Below are 17,500 nucleotides of genomic sequence, written 5' to 3' on the forward strand. Positions count from 1 at the left end.
GAGATCACCTGCACAAGTTGGGATTTCAGCAGAACAATCAAAAGTATTTTTTGACTTCCTCAAACAGGATTGTGTTCCTGGGATGTCAACTAGACATCTCGGCTCAAAGAGCTTTTCTTCCACAGGAAAAAATATATATAGATTTATATCTAGATCTATTTCTAGGGTTTTCCACTCAAACTTTAATCACTGTGAGGGAATACCTTAGGATTTTCGATCTCGTGGCTTATTTTGATTTTCTCATGATGCCCCTAGCAAGGCTCTACATGATAAATATACAGAGATATCTGAAGTCTGTCTAGTCCCAGCACCAACAACCTTAGTCTTTTCATATACCAGTGCTGGTGTTTGTTAGAAGAGAAATCGCTTGGTGGCAACAGCTGTTCTTAAATCCAGGTGGTCTGTTCTTCTTCCCTGTTCCCACATAGTCAGTCACCAGCAACAAGCCAGATTTTGCTCTGGTAGTAGTTTCAGGTGGGATAAAAGGGTAGGGTGTGTGGGACACCAAACACAGACTCGAGAACATAAATATCAGAGATGCTTGCCTCGATCAAGGCACTCCACTTTCTGAATCGGCTTTGGTCCTTAGGACCTCTTCAGATTGTTACAGACAATACTGCACTAATGTGGTACATAAAGAAGTTGGGGGTGGGACCAGGATGTACCCTGTTTGCAGGCTAGCCATGTTATCATGGGCTATGTCTTCACAGAGCAGTTTCTCTCTATAGGCATCCTACGTTCCTTCTAATCAAAAGTTTATGACAGACAGGTGGAAGCAGGCCTGGGGCAGACCCTCATAAATGGAAACTAGATCGTGGCTCACATCTTGGAAGACCCCTAATCAGTGGGGAGTTCCTGAAGTGGACCTCTTTTCCTCTTCTCTGAACAATCGACAGGTAAGTTTCTGTTCCAAGACTCCATGCAAGAAGTCCTGCAAGACAGATGCCTTTTTTCCGTGGACAGGAATGATGTCCTTCCATATCACTGTTGTGGTATTCTTCACAAAAGGGATTTCCTGCCATGGGTAGCCCAACGTCTGACCAAAGCCTTAGGATTTATAGATGCATGTCATGCATATGCTCGCCGCTCAAGGTATAGGTCATAAAGGTGACATACAGATGTACATACATCAGAACTTCTTTGCTGCCAGTCTGAACTGTCCTAGCTATGTTTCAGATATGTGTCCCATAGGTTCATAGGTTGGTACTAGGCCATCAGCCCTAGGGCCTATACAAGCCTAGACATAACAATTCCCTGGCTATTTCTTCCCACACTATTTACTTCCCTGGACCCCTGTCTAGCAGGCGACTGACGTGATCCCTGGGGTGAATTTCCTTTCTCCCATCCTATCGTCAAGGTTCCTTTTGAAGAGGGCCAAAGAGGCACTCTGCTTGACATGTATGGGCAATCTATTCCAGAGTCTGGGGAGTCTTTGGGTCAGCGGAACCTATCCCTCCAGCATGTTTTGTTTATTGTGATGACAAGGTTTAGATCCCTGGAGCATGTGGCTCTGAGGGATTGGGATTTCTTTAGGCCATTTAGGGGGGGGTGAGAGGGGGGTGAAGTTGGCACTGAATCGATCTGCCAGGATATTGGCAATATCCTTGTGATCAGTATATTTAATGCCATTCTGTTTTAGCTCAGAGCGCATCTGAGCATTGCCATTTAGATTCTTGACATAGTTCTAGAATGCCTTGTGGTTGTCTTTGGAATCTTTGGCAATTTTATTTTCGTAAGTAGCTTTAGAGGATTTTATGAGGGATCTCCGTTTCTTACTGAGGCTGCTAAGGGAGCTTTTTGCATTCTGGGATTTTCCTCTTTTCTGTAACCGTTTCTTACCTTTGTTGTAAAGTTTATTTATGTCAGGGGACCACCAGATTGGCTTCCTTTTTTGGATGAGAACATCTTGGTTCTATTTGGGATGGCATGATTCATGCATGAGTGGATGTGCTCGTACAGTGCCTTAGTGTAGGATTCAGCAGTTAAACTTTCAGTTCCCGTCTGCATGGGTGTCATGAAGTTTGTCACTTCTGACTTGAGTAGCATGAAGTTGGCTTTGGAGAAGTTTTTTATGGAGATTTTCTTGGGTGGTGGGGGTGGGATGTGAATGTTAAGGGTGATTAGCTTATGGTCAGACCATAGGTGTGTTTTTTTTCCTCCTATTCACTCCCTCCCTCTTCCTGCTCCTGCTCTACTCTTTCCTCCTGCTTCCTCGGACTGTTGTTCCTCCTGGAGCTATTCAGTTCTGAGATGCATATGTCTGTATGTCATCTTTATGCCTTGTATCTTGTGAAGAATACTGTAACAGTGAAAAGAAGGACATCTGCTGTTATGGTAAGATTTTACACAACTGTACTTTATGCTTTTCCATCTTTTAATCTAATGTCCAGGATACTTCTGAAGATTCCGATGGAATCCCTCAAGATCACTGTGGTGACTCACTTCTAGCCCAGGCAACCATGGTTCTTCCTTGTTTTGGAAATAGCTTGTGATAATTGCACTTGGCTTCCTCACAGAATGTATCTACTCACAAAAGAACAGGGATGTTTGACACATACTGACATCCATCAACTTAATTGACTGTCTGAATGATAGGGTCTTAACATTTTTTTAGGTACCTTTTTACCAAAGATGTGCAGAAGGTACTAATGGAGACGAGAAAGCCTGCTTCTAGAAAATCATATATTAGCAAAATAAATGGTTCTGTAATTGGTGCAAACAACATAACCAGCACCCCTTCAGGGCTAGTTGTTTGGTTTTACAATCTTTGTGTGAGTTGGTGTCCGATGGCCTTTCTTATTCCTCTATCTAGGTTCATTTATCACCCATTCAGCGTGTCTGTCCATGGATCCTCCTGTTTCAATGCAGTCTCATGGCAAAATGTTTTTGAAAGGGGATTTAAACAAGAGGCTTTCAAGTTAACCAGTGGCTGCTTCTTGGGATCTTAATTTTGTGCTTGATAAGCTAACATAAGCTCCATTTGAAGGAGGTAACCTGGTTGACTTGAAGTTCTTAACATGGAAAACTGTTTTACTTATTGCTCTGATCTCTGACCTCTGCAAGAAGATTCTGCGTTACAAGATCTTATAATGAGTCCTCACTTTATTTTTCAGGACAGGATTTCTTTGAAATCTAATCCTTCCTTTATGCCTAAAGTGGTATCTGTTTTTACTTTAAACCAAACTATTCATCTCCCTCTTTTCTTTCCTGAACCTAAAATGAGGGAGATAGGATACTGCACAACTTGGATGTCCCTAGACAACTCTGGTAATATCTTGATAGAGCTAAATCGTTCAGATCTTCAGAGCAATTGTTCATTTCTTGTAAAAAGAAAGAACCACCACCTTAGGCAACCATTTGAAAATGGTCTGTTTTGACGAAGGCTATTACCTTTAGTTATATGTAACAAAAGTATTCCAGGTAGGTCAAGGGCCACTCTACCAGGGCCTTAGTTTCATCTCTGGATATTTGGAAAGGGTTGGATTGTAAAAGTATTCTAGAAGCTGCTACAGGGTGCTGTGTACTTACTTTTACAAAGTATGGTAAGCTTTGTTTCTTCTCTAGGTTCAGGTCAGGCTTTGGTAGGCTCCTGGACTCCTATACTTCAACCTCCCAAATGTAACAAGCTAGGGTAATCTCACTGTATAGCTAAGGCTACTGCATCAGTGATCAATATTGATAAACATAGTACAGTTGTGTAAGTAGACTTCCCATAACAACAGATGTTCGAATGATCATTGCTGCATTAACTGCTCCCTCCCTCCCTCTGTCCCTCTTGTTGTTTTTGTTATGCCAGGGTGTGGATGTCTTGTTCATAGCATTGTCCTTTGAGGGCTCAGCCTCTGTCTCTGTTGGTACAAAATCTCAAAAAGACAGGTTTGGGCACCAAACCCTTCAGTCAGCTCAGCTCAAGCTGCCTGACAATTTGGGCAAATGAAAGGTGTCCTGAAGCTTTGGAAGTTGACCGGCTGTTGCATACATGGCTGGATATAACCCCGTATAGCTAATGCTACTGCAGCAGTGATCATAAGGACATCTGTTATAATGTTTACTTGCACATCTGCACTTTCTTATCCACCATTATCCCCTACTTATTCTATGCCATGGCTAGGATCTTCCCTTATCCATATCTATAACAACGACGTCTGGAAGAGTAGTGCTGTCCTCTGGTATCAGCATGCTGTTCATTACCTAAGAAGACCTGAAGATGTTGCTGACAGATGCCCCTCTTATACTCTAATATCCAGATGTCGGTTGGTTAGGGGTGATGCAAAAACTTTGGAATTCAGGTCAGTCCCTGTATTCTATATGGCAGGAAGACCCAAGGATCAGTACTGCAGGTATAACACAACTCTACTTTTTTCTCCTATGTCCCAGAGACAGTCTTTTGGGTTAATGTGACAGTTTGTTGCTTGTAGGTCTGCGTGGCATGTGAGAGCATGTGCATTTAATGTATGCCTCATGTAGTGGACTATTATCCTTCCCAGGACTAGTTCTCTGTTATGACTCTTAGTTGTGATTTTACTTAGTGATACAGAAAGCTGGAACCTTGACTATGATGTTGGACCTTATTTGATTAGCATACCCAGTCTCTGTGGAGTCTACTGGGTTGGTAGTATTTAACAGCATTTTCCTATCATATTTATCCTTTGAAATAAGAGAGGATTTTCCAACACCACTATGACTGGTGGTGGTGGACCCAACAAAGCCTCCTGTAAATATGGGGAAATGCAGCTGTCAGCTGAACTACATGGATGCACACTAATATTTTTGGATGTAGTTTGGAACACAATAGAGAAAGAGAAAAATTTGAACCACCCTAGGATGTTTGTTCAATTCTGCTTGATTTTTGACACTTCAGCTGGCACTGTGGGTTCATCCAGCTAATGGGGTGGCGTAATTGGGTCATAAAGGTAAGGAGGGCTTGGTGGTCTGCATGGACACAGCCAAAACTAAGAACGTTATGCATTTGTTTGTTGAGAGCGCCCTGCTCGAGCCTGAATAAAATAAAGCGTGTATAAATGAATTGGTTATAACAAAGTCATAATGTGTAGATCTTCCATTTTATAATGTGACAGCATAACACTAAAGACATGCATTGATCTAGCAGTTGCATTCTTGTCAGTTTTGCCACTGCTTTTAGACTAAAGAAACCAAATCCAAGAAAAGGTCTTCCATGACCAAACTAACTTGGAGCATTATTTATACTTCTGCAGTTCTTAAACCTTGCATTGTATATGTAAATAATCATCCAAATAATGATCCCACTGTTCTTTTAAAGAAAGAATATGTAATTTCTTTAATTAGGCTGTACCCCTGGCTTCATGAAGCAAACCCGAATGGATAAGATCTGTAACAGTAAAGTTATCTCTTGATGTTGTGCCATGAACATAGTGTATGAGTTTAGAAGGTTTTAGGGTAATACTTTCAGAAAGTTTTATGTATAGCCCATGGGAATTCACAGGCTTTACATACTTCTGATGTACGAGTGCACTATATAAAGTGTTGCATTTCTGAACTGAAATTTCTAGTAACTTTCACTTTATTATTGACATGTGGAACCGCTATTCATTCCTATCATCAGTGGCTTTTTAATCAAATGGTTCAGAAAGCATTGGTTTAATAGCCACCTTTATGAAGCTGGCTTCCTCTTGAGGTATGTCTGTGATACTCTTGACGAGAGTACTTATGCATGAGCTATGGGTACATAATGCAATGAAGCATTACTGAAACCTTTTCCAGCAATCAGTCTAACGAAAGTAAAGGGAATATGATCGACACTAGAGGAATATCTGACCTTACATGTGAACAAATCTGCTTGCCTGCTGAAGGTTATAGGACAGATAGAAAGGTCATGAAATCAATATTGTTTCAATCTTTGAAGCTAGTCAAAAGTGTTCTTCACAGCACCCACAATGTGCCCAGTAATGACCACTTCTGCAGTTCATATGGAGTTGCACATATTTGTAACATATGTAAGTAAGACTGTAAATTTTTATTTTTGAGACCCCCGTTGCTCCCGCTACTATTGGAATTGTCTGGGTATCCTTCCACATTGCCCTCATTTCTGCCTGCAAATCTTGGTATTTTATGACTTCGCCTCTCTGTACGAAGGACACTATAGTCAGTGGGTGTAGCAATTTCAGTGCTACTTTTTGTATTTTCATGGACTACAATATCTGTTTTTTTTCGTACCTGTTTTATGAACTGTTGGTAATGGGTGAGCCCATGTGATATAAACTTAATTTTCAATAATGCTTTGTGGTTCATGTTTCTAATGTTTTTCAGATACTTCAGTATTATAATGTTTGCACAATCCCCAATGCAGCAGTCTTGCCACATTTATTATGCCTTTCATTATACAGTCTTCCTGCCATTGATGTATCGCAACCAGCAATAAGATGCGACTTGTTTCCAATCCTGTTTTACAAAACCTGCATTTGTCTGTTTCTCCCACATGTTTAATGGACTTTGTAAACCATTATGTATGTAGTCCACTATCTTGGGCCGCCAATATTGACCTTTCATCTTTTAGTTTAAATTCACCTCTCCTTAACCATTCCAGTGTTCGATCCTGATCAACATGAGGTTGTTCCATGAGTTTTCTATACTTGCAACTATATTTATGCATTTTCCACATTTCTTGACTTCTCATCTGATCTTTCACCTTGTATTATTTCTTTTTTTTTTTTTTTTTTTTTTGGCAAGTTCAGTTGCTGCCTGATTTTTATATACTAATGATTTGATTTCCATTCCTGCTTGACACTGATATTCTTCTGCTAAACTAAGCAAGGAAGACATCTTAGACTTGTTCTCATGTTTTAAAACTTTTACTATGTTTGGATCTTGTGAGATCAGCAGGTGTGTATGCACTCGTATGACTGCAGATCTATACATGTAATCAATTTCAAGGAGGTCCACACCTCCTTCAGAACAAAGAATATATACTTTTGGTATACACTGCTTTATATATATCTTTTGATGAGCATGAAACATCCTTATTGATTTCCTGACCTACACCTTTTGGGGCCAGTGAGTCACTCCAAAACTGTAAGTTAGGACAAGAAGGGTAAATTGGTTTATAGCTTGGACTTTGTTCCTAGATGTCAGAGCTGTTTTCAGTATTAATTTTAGTCTTCTAAATATTCCGTACTACATTTTATTTGCATCTGTTCATGTTTTATTGTTGATCCTTCACACTCTCTCTTGTTTTCTGTCCTAGGCTGATTGTTTTCTTGGTGCTACAGCTTTTGTGATTTAAAGGTTGTTTTTGTACATTTATTAAGACCAAGTGAAATCATCTGAAAAAGTTTTAACCACTTGCAGTTGTACTTTCAGTTCTTAATTTGCTTGAACTATGGAGCTTTTAAATCGTCCACAAAGAGATAAGTATTTACACTTTGTTTTCTGGTAGTCAAATTGTAGCCATAACCTAATCTAAGTAGACAGCTTAATTGTTTAAGGGCAAGATAAAAAAGCAGTGCTGAGATTCACCCTGGAATACCCCCCCCCCCCTTTGAATATCTATCCCTGGAATAATAATTTGTCCTTTATCATGGCTTAACTGCAAAGTGGTTTGCCACTTTCATGGTCGCTGTAATGTAATCGATCAGGGTAGGGTGTATCTTGTACTTTAAGTACTCGAATGTGGAATACTGTCAAATGTTTTTTAGTAGTCTTCCATGCCATACTTAGATTCTTTCCCTTTTTATAGTTCTCTACTATGATTTTAACAACAAATGATCTTTTGTTCCATATGACTTTCTTTTGTTCTATTGCCATGGCTGAGTTTTCTTCTAAATAACAATAACCTCTGTCTGCATCAATTCCAGTGTGTAGTTTATATGTCATCGGAAGGCAAGTTATTGGTCTGTAGTTTTTAGGATAGTTTGCAGATTCGCTTTTAAGTAAGAATATTGTTTTTCTTGTTAACTAGGTTACTGTGTGTTTGGGATGCGCATATAAATAGTTCTTTAGTCATGTCTAAATCTTCATATAAAAGTGTTATTATTAGCCAGACGTTCGGTACTGCATCTGGGCCTGGGGTTTTCCAATTAGGAGCTTTTCTTGACTTTGTTTCAATCTGTCTGGCCGTTACTTCATCCCATTTCATATCCTGTGGTTTGAATTTTTTCTTTCATTTACTTCTATCTATTCAGCATATCTACGTTTCACAGGATCTTCATAGACATTTCTCCAAAATGTATCTATTTCTTCTTTTTTTGGTGATGTTTCACTTTTGCCTTATTTCCCAATTCTGTCAAAAGATACCTGTATAATCCTTAGGGTTTTTTTTATATAAGTTAATAGATGATTACTGATACTGTCAGTCAAGCAGCCAGAAAATGTATTTGGTTTGTAAGAATCCAGTCTGTGATGGATTCCTTGTTATGTGTCCTAGCATCTTTTATTATTTGTAAGAAACCAAAGTAGATTCATTGATGGGGTGTTGTGTCTTTAGGATCCCGGGTTATGTTAAGGTCACCCATTAGAATGTTTCATGGGGTATATTGTTATATAGCCAGGGCAGAAGTTGTTCTGTGTTGCCTTTTTGTCCTGGTGGAATGTAAAGCCCAATGATACAGATGATTTTCTGTTTAAGTTTGAGATGTACTATGAGGCAGTGTGCATTGTTAAATGTGGGTAAAGGGTGTGGGTAAAGACTATGTTCTAGGGTGTTTTTGTATGCAATTGCTTCTCCAACCACCTTGTTTGTTTGTTCTGTCAAGTCTGAGGATGTTATAACCTGGAGGTAGTATTTCATTGTCTTTTTTATATGAGGTTGTAGCCAGGTTTCTGTGACTACAGCTCTGTCAGGGTTGTAAAATGCTAGGCATGCTTCTGAGATTAATATGAAGTAGTAGTATGTCAGATTTGTTTGTAGCTAGACTTGTTGAGCTTGGAGAGGATATTGACAGTGTGCGACATAGTAGTAAGGTCTGGGTTTGGATGGATGTCTCTGCTGAGATGAGTGAGTGATAGAGATGGAAATACCATTAGATATGGATTTGTTTATAAGGAGCTGGTGGTGCGCTGTTTTCAGGTTCATTTTTACGTATTTGTAGTTAGAGGTTGGAAGGATTTGGAAGGCATATTTGAAATTAAATGAGAAGGGTGGGTGCTATTGTGAGTGGTATATGCGGGTGTGGGTTGGTGGGTGATTTGCTGTTTAGAGAAATTCAAGTTTGATAGCTGTGTGTGAGTGAGGTGGACAAGTAGAGAGATTAGGTGTAGGTATATCATTGTTGTGTGGTGTATTGTTTGGAGGTTTTTGTGAAATACTGGTGAGATGTGAGTGATTGATGGGCAAATATATCTGGAAGTTGTATTTTTGTTTAGTGCAAGAACTAGAAGATAATCCAAATCTAATGTTAAATTGAAATGCAGTACATGTCTCAAGGGTAATGAGGGAGAATAGTTGTAGGGGACAACTGTTCAAGTGAACATAGGGTAACCTATTACAAGATGCAGCAGAAATCATGCATTTAATGTACTGCTTAGCAGGAAGGTAAGACCAGCTGGGTGTGGGGAAAAAACTGACTTTGCTGGCATACCAAATAGTAGTTGGACATAAGCCAGTGTTTTTCTTGTTCTGTTAATGTCTGCTGTTTATTCTACCTCTTGGAAAAGTTTAAACAATCTGGGTGGAGAAATCTTGTCTGCAAGGTGGTTGAGAAGGATGTTCAGACACCTAGCAGTAATGGGAAATGGTAGGCTCTCCTGAGTTGAGCAGCTAAATTCCTGGGGAAGGCTCTAGATGTGTGCCCTATGGGGTTGGATAGTGAGCAATATGGTTTTAAGCAAGTAATACTATTGTGATGGATTCTATAGGGTGGATAAATGTGTGGAAATGGTTCTGATATGTAGCTGTGTCTTTAGGTAGATTTATGATGTCATTAAAAAGTGGGATGAGAACAGTTGGGATTAAATGCATGCTTCTGGGGGTTAGTTGGAGAATTGGGGATTGGAGGAAGTGAAGTGGGACACACCTCACACTAAAGTGGGAGACTATCTGGGCCTTCTCAAACCCATTGGTTCCGCACACCCAGCCGAACAAAGATAAACAAATGGCCTGAGGCAAAGTTTTGCTGTGCCTGTTAAAAGACAGAAACTAAAAGTTAAGATGCACCACTGTAAACTAGTAAAAAGGCAAACCACAGAGAGTACAACTTATGGGTGCCTCAACGTTTAAGCAGCCCACACAGAGGGAGTTTACATCAGTAAAATCACAGGTAAGCAATTTATGCACTCTGTAAATGCAGTATTGGTTGTGGCAATGCTCTTTGTGAGAGAGGAAACAAAAGCACTGCTGTAATTACTTTTAAGTATTTGGAACAGTAAAGAGGCAGAGAGGGGTAAATTGCAGATGCCTCTTAATATTGGTGTGTAACTTTTCCCTTAACTGATGGGGGAGTATCTGACTTTAAAGCAGTGTTTCCCCTCAAAGTAGCAATTAGAGGAGAGAACCACATCTAAATTATGCTTCCAGAAGGAAAGGCATGTATACATACACACGCCTTGATGTAGAAAGACTGTTACCCCACCCCAGTTTGCAAAAGCCACCCTAAGGTTTATGCCATATTTTGTATAGCATTTTGATGCTGAATATTTTGTAAAGGAAATATGAATTACTTGCACAGGTTAATGCTTTTTCAGTGAACCACAGAATTATGAAAATGCACATACACAATTGGTAGTAGCAATTCAGACATTTAAAACATGATTTGCTGATAAACTTCTGCAGTGTGTAAATATGTAGAGTTTATAAGTATTGCATATTGAATCAAAATGTTTTGTCTGTTCTGAAAGATGCAGTAGGGTTAATAGGTGTTCTTATTTTCTAAATGGGCCCTTTATATATTTCAGATTACACTTGTTTTAATCTGTTGCATTTCCAGTGAGGACAAAACTGAGAGTGATCCAATATCTTGGTAAAATGTTCATTTGTTAGGAAAACAGTCCACATGTGGATTACATGCTTAACACTTGATATTGTAATGGAACAGTATAGTTACTTAAAATGTGATTTGTGAGTTTTGAAACCCCAGAATATTAAATTATGTCACTTAGTGTAATCATAGACCAAATTTTTCAAAACAGCATTATTGCCAAGAGACTTGGAAAATGAAACAAACTGCAAACAAAATCAAATGCCAAAAGTAAAACGCTGCTTCTTAATGTGACAAAACACTAACATTTATTGTGTGCGCTTTCGTCTGTTTACAATGAAGGAACTTCTTCAGACATCAAAACTAAAATGTTTTGCAATAAGAGGGAGTTGCTTTGGCAACTAAGAACTAAAGCATTTTCTTACCCTGGGTTGAATGACTGCTGTTCTCTTAAATGTATTTAAAAACTAAAATTACTAGGTTTTTAGGGGCAATTTTATATGATGATTAATTTGAACAAAAAATATTTATTTATACGTATATAATATGTATTTTGGGAACTTGCACTTGCATACATTGGGATAATATTTTAACATTGTTTATATCTGAGTTGACAGTATTTCAGATTTGAATTTTGAATTATGTAAATTGGTAGGGGATATGATGTAATTAACTCTGTACTATTTAAATTGCAAAACATCTTAGTTTTGATGTCTGAATAAGTTCCTTCATTGTAAGCGGATAAAACCACTCACAATAAATTTTAGCGTTTTGTCATATTAAGAAGCGCCATTTTAGTTTTGGCATTTGATTTTGTTTACATTATTGCCAAGGGGGAAGGAAATGCGCAAGTATAAATTATTTTGACTGATATCACATTCTTTTTTATTATCACAAGGTTAACATCCCAGATAAACTGAAGTAAGTAGTATAGTTAGTGAACTGGCATTTCAAGAGGGACAAGTTTTTTCATACAAATGTCTGGTACTAAAAACCGTCATTTCCTGATGTGCTTTCCCAGGCTGGAGATGTAAAGACAAGGTAGGCTTGTATCCTGAAAATAGATATGTACTTGACCATAGGAAATCTGTCACTGACACCTGGGTGTAGTGAAAAGCTGTCGTGGTTTCACATATAAAGCATTGTGAGGCTAGGAAAATAATCATTGTTCTAAATATTAGCCACAGTTAAACTGGTGATAACTGAGAAGAAACAAAGGATTGTAATAGGAGTGATTCTGTTTACTAGAGTTGAAATCGGGCAGGCAAACAAAGAACAGCTTTTATGACTGAAATGTTTAAAGTTATAAAACTATATGATTGCAGTAAAAAGAAAGTGAAATATTTAAGTTATATTAAGTCATAAAATTTAGAATTTGATTCCTGGTTAACCAGTGACTGCTCTTCTGACACATACGAGATTAGGTGTTTTGTAGTGTATAGTAAGTTCCAGTAAAAATATTTGTGTTGTGTCAGGAAATCACAAAATATTGTTGTACTTATTCCATGGTTTGTGAAGAGAAATTGACGTGAATTTTGCAACACTGGTAAAATTATGGTTTGATATATTAAAACTTTCATTCATGTAGAGGGTGGGAAAAATAGTAACTGCTTCAAACTAAATGGTAACTAATGTTCTGTAATTGTGTCCAGATCATCTTACACATATGCACATGTTGATTTTCAGTCATTTTTCTTGAAATTGCAGCAAACTAGATACTATTATAAAGCTTTCATGTTCATATTTTTTCCTGCATGAGTTTAATAATACATTATTGGTAATTCTCAAATCCTTTTAAGCAAAATTAAGACAAATAGGACTGATTAATCTTTCTCCCACCGTCTCTAGTTAATCTAATTTAGGAAAATGATGGAACATGTATTAAAAATCATGAGACAAAAAGTAGCAGGACTAGCAGAGTTAAATGTGATGCATCAGACATTTCAGTTTATACATCTTGGAGATAATTACTTAAAATACTTGAAACACTTTTGGTGGTTGTAGTTTTATTTTATAGTGACACTAATAAAGGGGTTAATTAGTTTGTTAAAACAAACTTGATTGCTTTCTTATCTTGAGGAAAAGAGTATCAGTAATTGGTCAGGAAGGTGGCGCAGAGGGTTAAGGCTCTGAAAATCAGTTCCTCTGGTACAGCGTTTGATTCTCTCAGTTCTGTTTTTCTTACTGGGTGACCTTGAGTAAGTCACTTAAACAGACATTGCTTTCAGATGGCTTCTGAAAAGAAACAGTGTCTTGTGAACCTACCTGGTAAACAAAATTGGTATTATTAGTCCACAGAAAGATTTTGCTAGAATTCTGCTAATAGGAAATGAAGCTATGTAATTACATTTACCTGATTGTTTTCAAAATATTCACTGTATTTCTTATGATTTCCACGATGCACACAGTCTGTGTATATGGTATTTACAATTTGCAGAAAATGTGTACATAATTTTGATAATATGCACAGCATGAGCATGTGGCCAAACAGCTTCTTAGCTGACGGTATTTAGACATTTTAAAGGGTAATTTGATGTTCAGTGTCGCATGTTGATTAAAACGTCATTACTACCAGCAGTAGAAGATTTTAATGAAATTCAGTGTGTTGTATACCAGGGTTCAGGGGACAATATGTTATGCCATATGAAAGTAAAAAAGATACTAACAGGATGTTGCAGAATCTGTTAAAAAACATGATTTTAATACATTTTCCTCTTTTGTCCTCATATGTATGTTGTAGACTGGCTTGTAGACATGACCAATTTGGGGGGGGGGGAGTGAATACAAAATGGCTGTTACATGCAGCAAGATTTATGGGAGTCCAGATCTGATCTTTGTGACATGATGTCAAATAGAAAGGTATTTCTGGAGTTAGCACAGTTAAAGTACCAAAATGAAAACGCACTTTCGGAACCCCGAACAAAACTCTGAAAAAACAAAAAGTTAGCGACTGTTGAAAAATAGAAAGAAGCTGCGAAGCCAGATGAAATTTTAAATAAAGTATATCAATTCTCAGTGAGAAAGGGGAGAATGTGTGTGCTGTACTTATAACTCAATAATTTCAGGTAGCGAAATGAAATATAAAGATGATTTGGGTAAACCTTTAAAGTTGAAAAGGTTCTATATGCAAAGGAGCTGATGGCTCACTAATCTGTTTCCAGGTTGGGAAACCTCTAAAGCCAACTTAGAGTCCAAATTGACCACATCTACTAGAGACAATCATAAGGCCTTCTTCACATGTCCACAATCTCAAAGGAAGCACCCATATCTGTTCAGAACTGGTGGCCAGGGACACCACATACACAAATGCTGTAGATATAGCCAATCTACTGGCTGACAGATTCAGTGAAAACTTCTCCCCTCTGTTCCCCCCATCAGTAAATCAGGATATCCCCAGTACTTGTCCCCTACCCCTTATCTCTAGGGAACAGGTCATCACTGCCCTCTCAAAGGCAAAAAAATATAGCTGCCATGGGACCCGATAACATCCCAGGCTGCATCCTACATGGACTCAGGCATGAACTTGCAGCATCATTAGGCACCCTACTCAACCAAAAACCTGAGTACCTGCTTTGTCCCAGCCAAGTGGAGGACAGACACAGTCATCCCTTTACATAAAGGTGGAGTGTCCACCAATCCAGGAAATTATAGACTCATCAGCCTAACTAGCCTGATCCGCAAGGCCATGGAACAGATTATCATGGACCTCATTAACAGGAACATTGGCAACCTCCAAACAATCAACCCCACACAGTTTGGCTTTGACAAGGGAAGGTCATGTCTGTTAAATCTGGTCGACTTCTTTGAGACAGTCAGCAAAACCATGGACAAGGGGAAGACTGTGCACACTGCCTACCTTGACCTGGCCAAAGCCTTCGACACTATTCCCCAGTCAGGCATAGTAGATAAACTCTCTCAACTAGGCATCAATCCATAAGTTACCAGGTGGGTAGCAAACTGGCTCACTGATAGAACCCACCTAATGAAAATAGGGGAAGCCACTTCAAGCAGTAGGCCCATAACAAGTGTCGTACGTCAGGGATCGGTCTTGAGGCCTCTATTATTTGGGATATACTTCTGAGATGCAGGCCAAAACCAGTGGGCTATAGCTGACCAAGTTTGCAGATGATTGCAAGCTGGGCACAGTCATCAATTCCCCAAGTGATGTGGATGTCCTCCAAGAGGGTCTCACCCAAACAAATGACTGGTGCCAGAAACATGGAGTCAGTCTGAATGCCAAAAAATGCATCATCTTCCCCTTTGGGGAGAGTGACATCCCCACACATTCTCAAATTAATAGCAACATCTAAAGTACACAATCAGTAGTGAGTGCTTTGGGCACCCAGGTTGATAGCAACTTGACTTTTGACCACCATGTTGCTTACGTTGTATGGAAAGCTTTCTACATTCCCCACCTCATAAGTAAGGGTATCTCATCCAGGGTTAAAGAGGTCATAATATCCCTGTATTCTTCCCTTACAAGGCCAGTTATTGAGTACAACGCCCCCTTCAGCAGGCACCTCGCAAAGCACAAGCAGCAGCTGGAGAGACCACAGAGATTCCTCACCGGGAGAGTCCAGTGCCTCAAACACCTACCCTATACAGATAGACTAAAAGCCCTGTCCCTCTACTCTGTTTCATACAGACTCCTCAGATATGACCTCTTTTTGGCATACAAAGCAATCTCAGACCCCACCTTCATGGGACTGCTGCATATCTGCAAGTCGAGCTTCACTCGAGCAACCCGTACGTGCAACCTCAGACTGGTCTGTGATATCAATAGGACTTGTTGGCAGGACAGATTTGTGTCCCAGAGACTCCCCATCTGTGGAATAAACTCCCTCTCCACGTCAAGCAGAGTACTTCATTATCTTGTTTTAAGCGCAACCTGAATAACTGGATGGGAAACGGAAAATACACTCCTCTGATTCCACCTGTGTCCCTGCTGGACATGGGTTAAACTCTTGGCTAGGCTTATAAAGGCCTCAGGGCCAATAGCCTGGTACCCTCCTATGATCCTATGAAAATGAGATTTTTAAGGCTTTTTTTAGTTAGCATTTATTATTCTAACCTGCATCCTACATGTTCAGTACTATTTCCATTTTCATTAATTGTGTATGCTTCAAGTTGCCAGTGCTTCTAAGTTTCCTCTGTGTTATAATGTTTGCACAACCTCCAAAGCAACTTTGTTCCATTGTTCAAGTTTTCACTATAGAAGACTCTCAACTCTCAGCTGCAAGTATATCGCAGCCAGCAACATGTGCTACTGTTTCTAGCTCTTTACTGCAGAATGTATACTTCATCTGCATCTAGATTTTTTTAATAGATTTTGTGAACCCACATATATGAAAGCCATTGTATTTGGGCACCAATAAGTGCCTTTCATCTTTTATTTTAAGTTCACCTCTCCTTATTAATACAGTCTTGATCAACATATGATCGTTACAGGAATTCTTTATACTTACTGCTATACTTGTTGGCTTTCCAGTTTTCTTTTCTTCTGGTCACTATAGTTATATTTATTGCTTTCTGTTGCTACCCATTTTTATCCACTTCTAGGTTGATTTCCATACCAAATATCTTCAGAAATACTTCTGCTAATCTGAGCAGGATATCATCTAGTACTTTCCCTCATAACCTACACAACTTTCCCCATGCTTAGATCTGATAATGTTAAATATTTATGGAGTCCCACAAGTGCAAAAATACACATGTAGCAAGTTTCAAGGAGGACTGCCTCCTTCAGACTGAGTAGTTTGGCATGATAAATCATTTTAATATGCATGAAGCAATTTTCTTAGCCAACATTGTTTGGGCTTGTTGATTATGCCATAGCAGTAACAGGGAGGGAAAGGGAGAATAAGGTGAATAATACCTTTTTTTTCCATTAAATTTACTTTTTAATTTGTTAACCAGGTAGGTAGAGCTCCAGTCAAAGGCACTTCATCAAAATCGGCCCAAGTTTCACAGAGGAATAAATAAATGTAATGAACACAATACAATGTATAAGTTAGCTGTTCAGAATGTAAGCACTTTCCACTGTATACCAAAGAGTAGAAATGGTACAATCCAAGCAAGAAAAGTTCAGCTAATAAATGGTTGCAGTACAAGGAAGTCTTGACTTTATCCTTGAACTTAATATTTCTTACTAAGTTTTTTTCTCAAATTAATGCTGTACTGCTGACCCTTCTTTGATGCCCCAACACTGGCCGAGTAATCAAGGATCCTCAGTCCTCACCACTGGCAACAGTGGGGGACGTACACAATGGAAGGATGACAAGTACACACACAGTAAAGTGCAATTTCCCGTAATAGCACACACAGACTACAGTCAGTCTGGGACTGGTTTCTCCATCTTTCTCCACTTGCACAGCTATAGAGCTGAGTCCTTAGCCAGGGTTCCAAGCCAAGTCCTCCAACACTCTTTCTATCCAATCAGTGCTTCGTATTCCTGCCGAAGTAGTTGACACACACACACTTTTAAAGATTTGAGTTATACACACACATACACACACACACCATGGGAAAGGCTAGCACAGATTTACTAGCTATGCACCATTCTGCCCAGACTATAAGATAGTTATCACTGCCACCAGCCAATTATTTATCAG

Source organism: Protopterus annectens, chromosome 11.part0 (assembly GCF_019279795.1).
Source record: "Protopterus annectens isolate FY-2018-M chromosome 11.part0, PAN1.0, whole genome shotgun sequence".
In the NCBI taxonomy this organism is placed as follows: Eukaryota; Metazoa; Chordata; order Ceratodontiformes; family Protopteridae; genus Protopterus; species Protopterus annectens.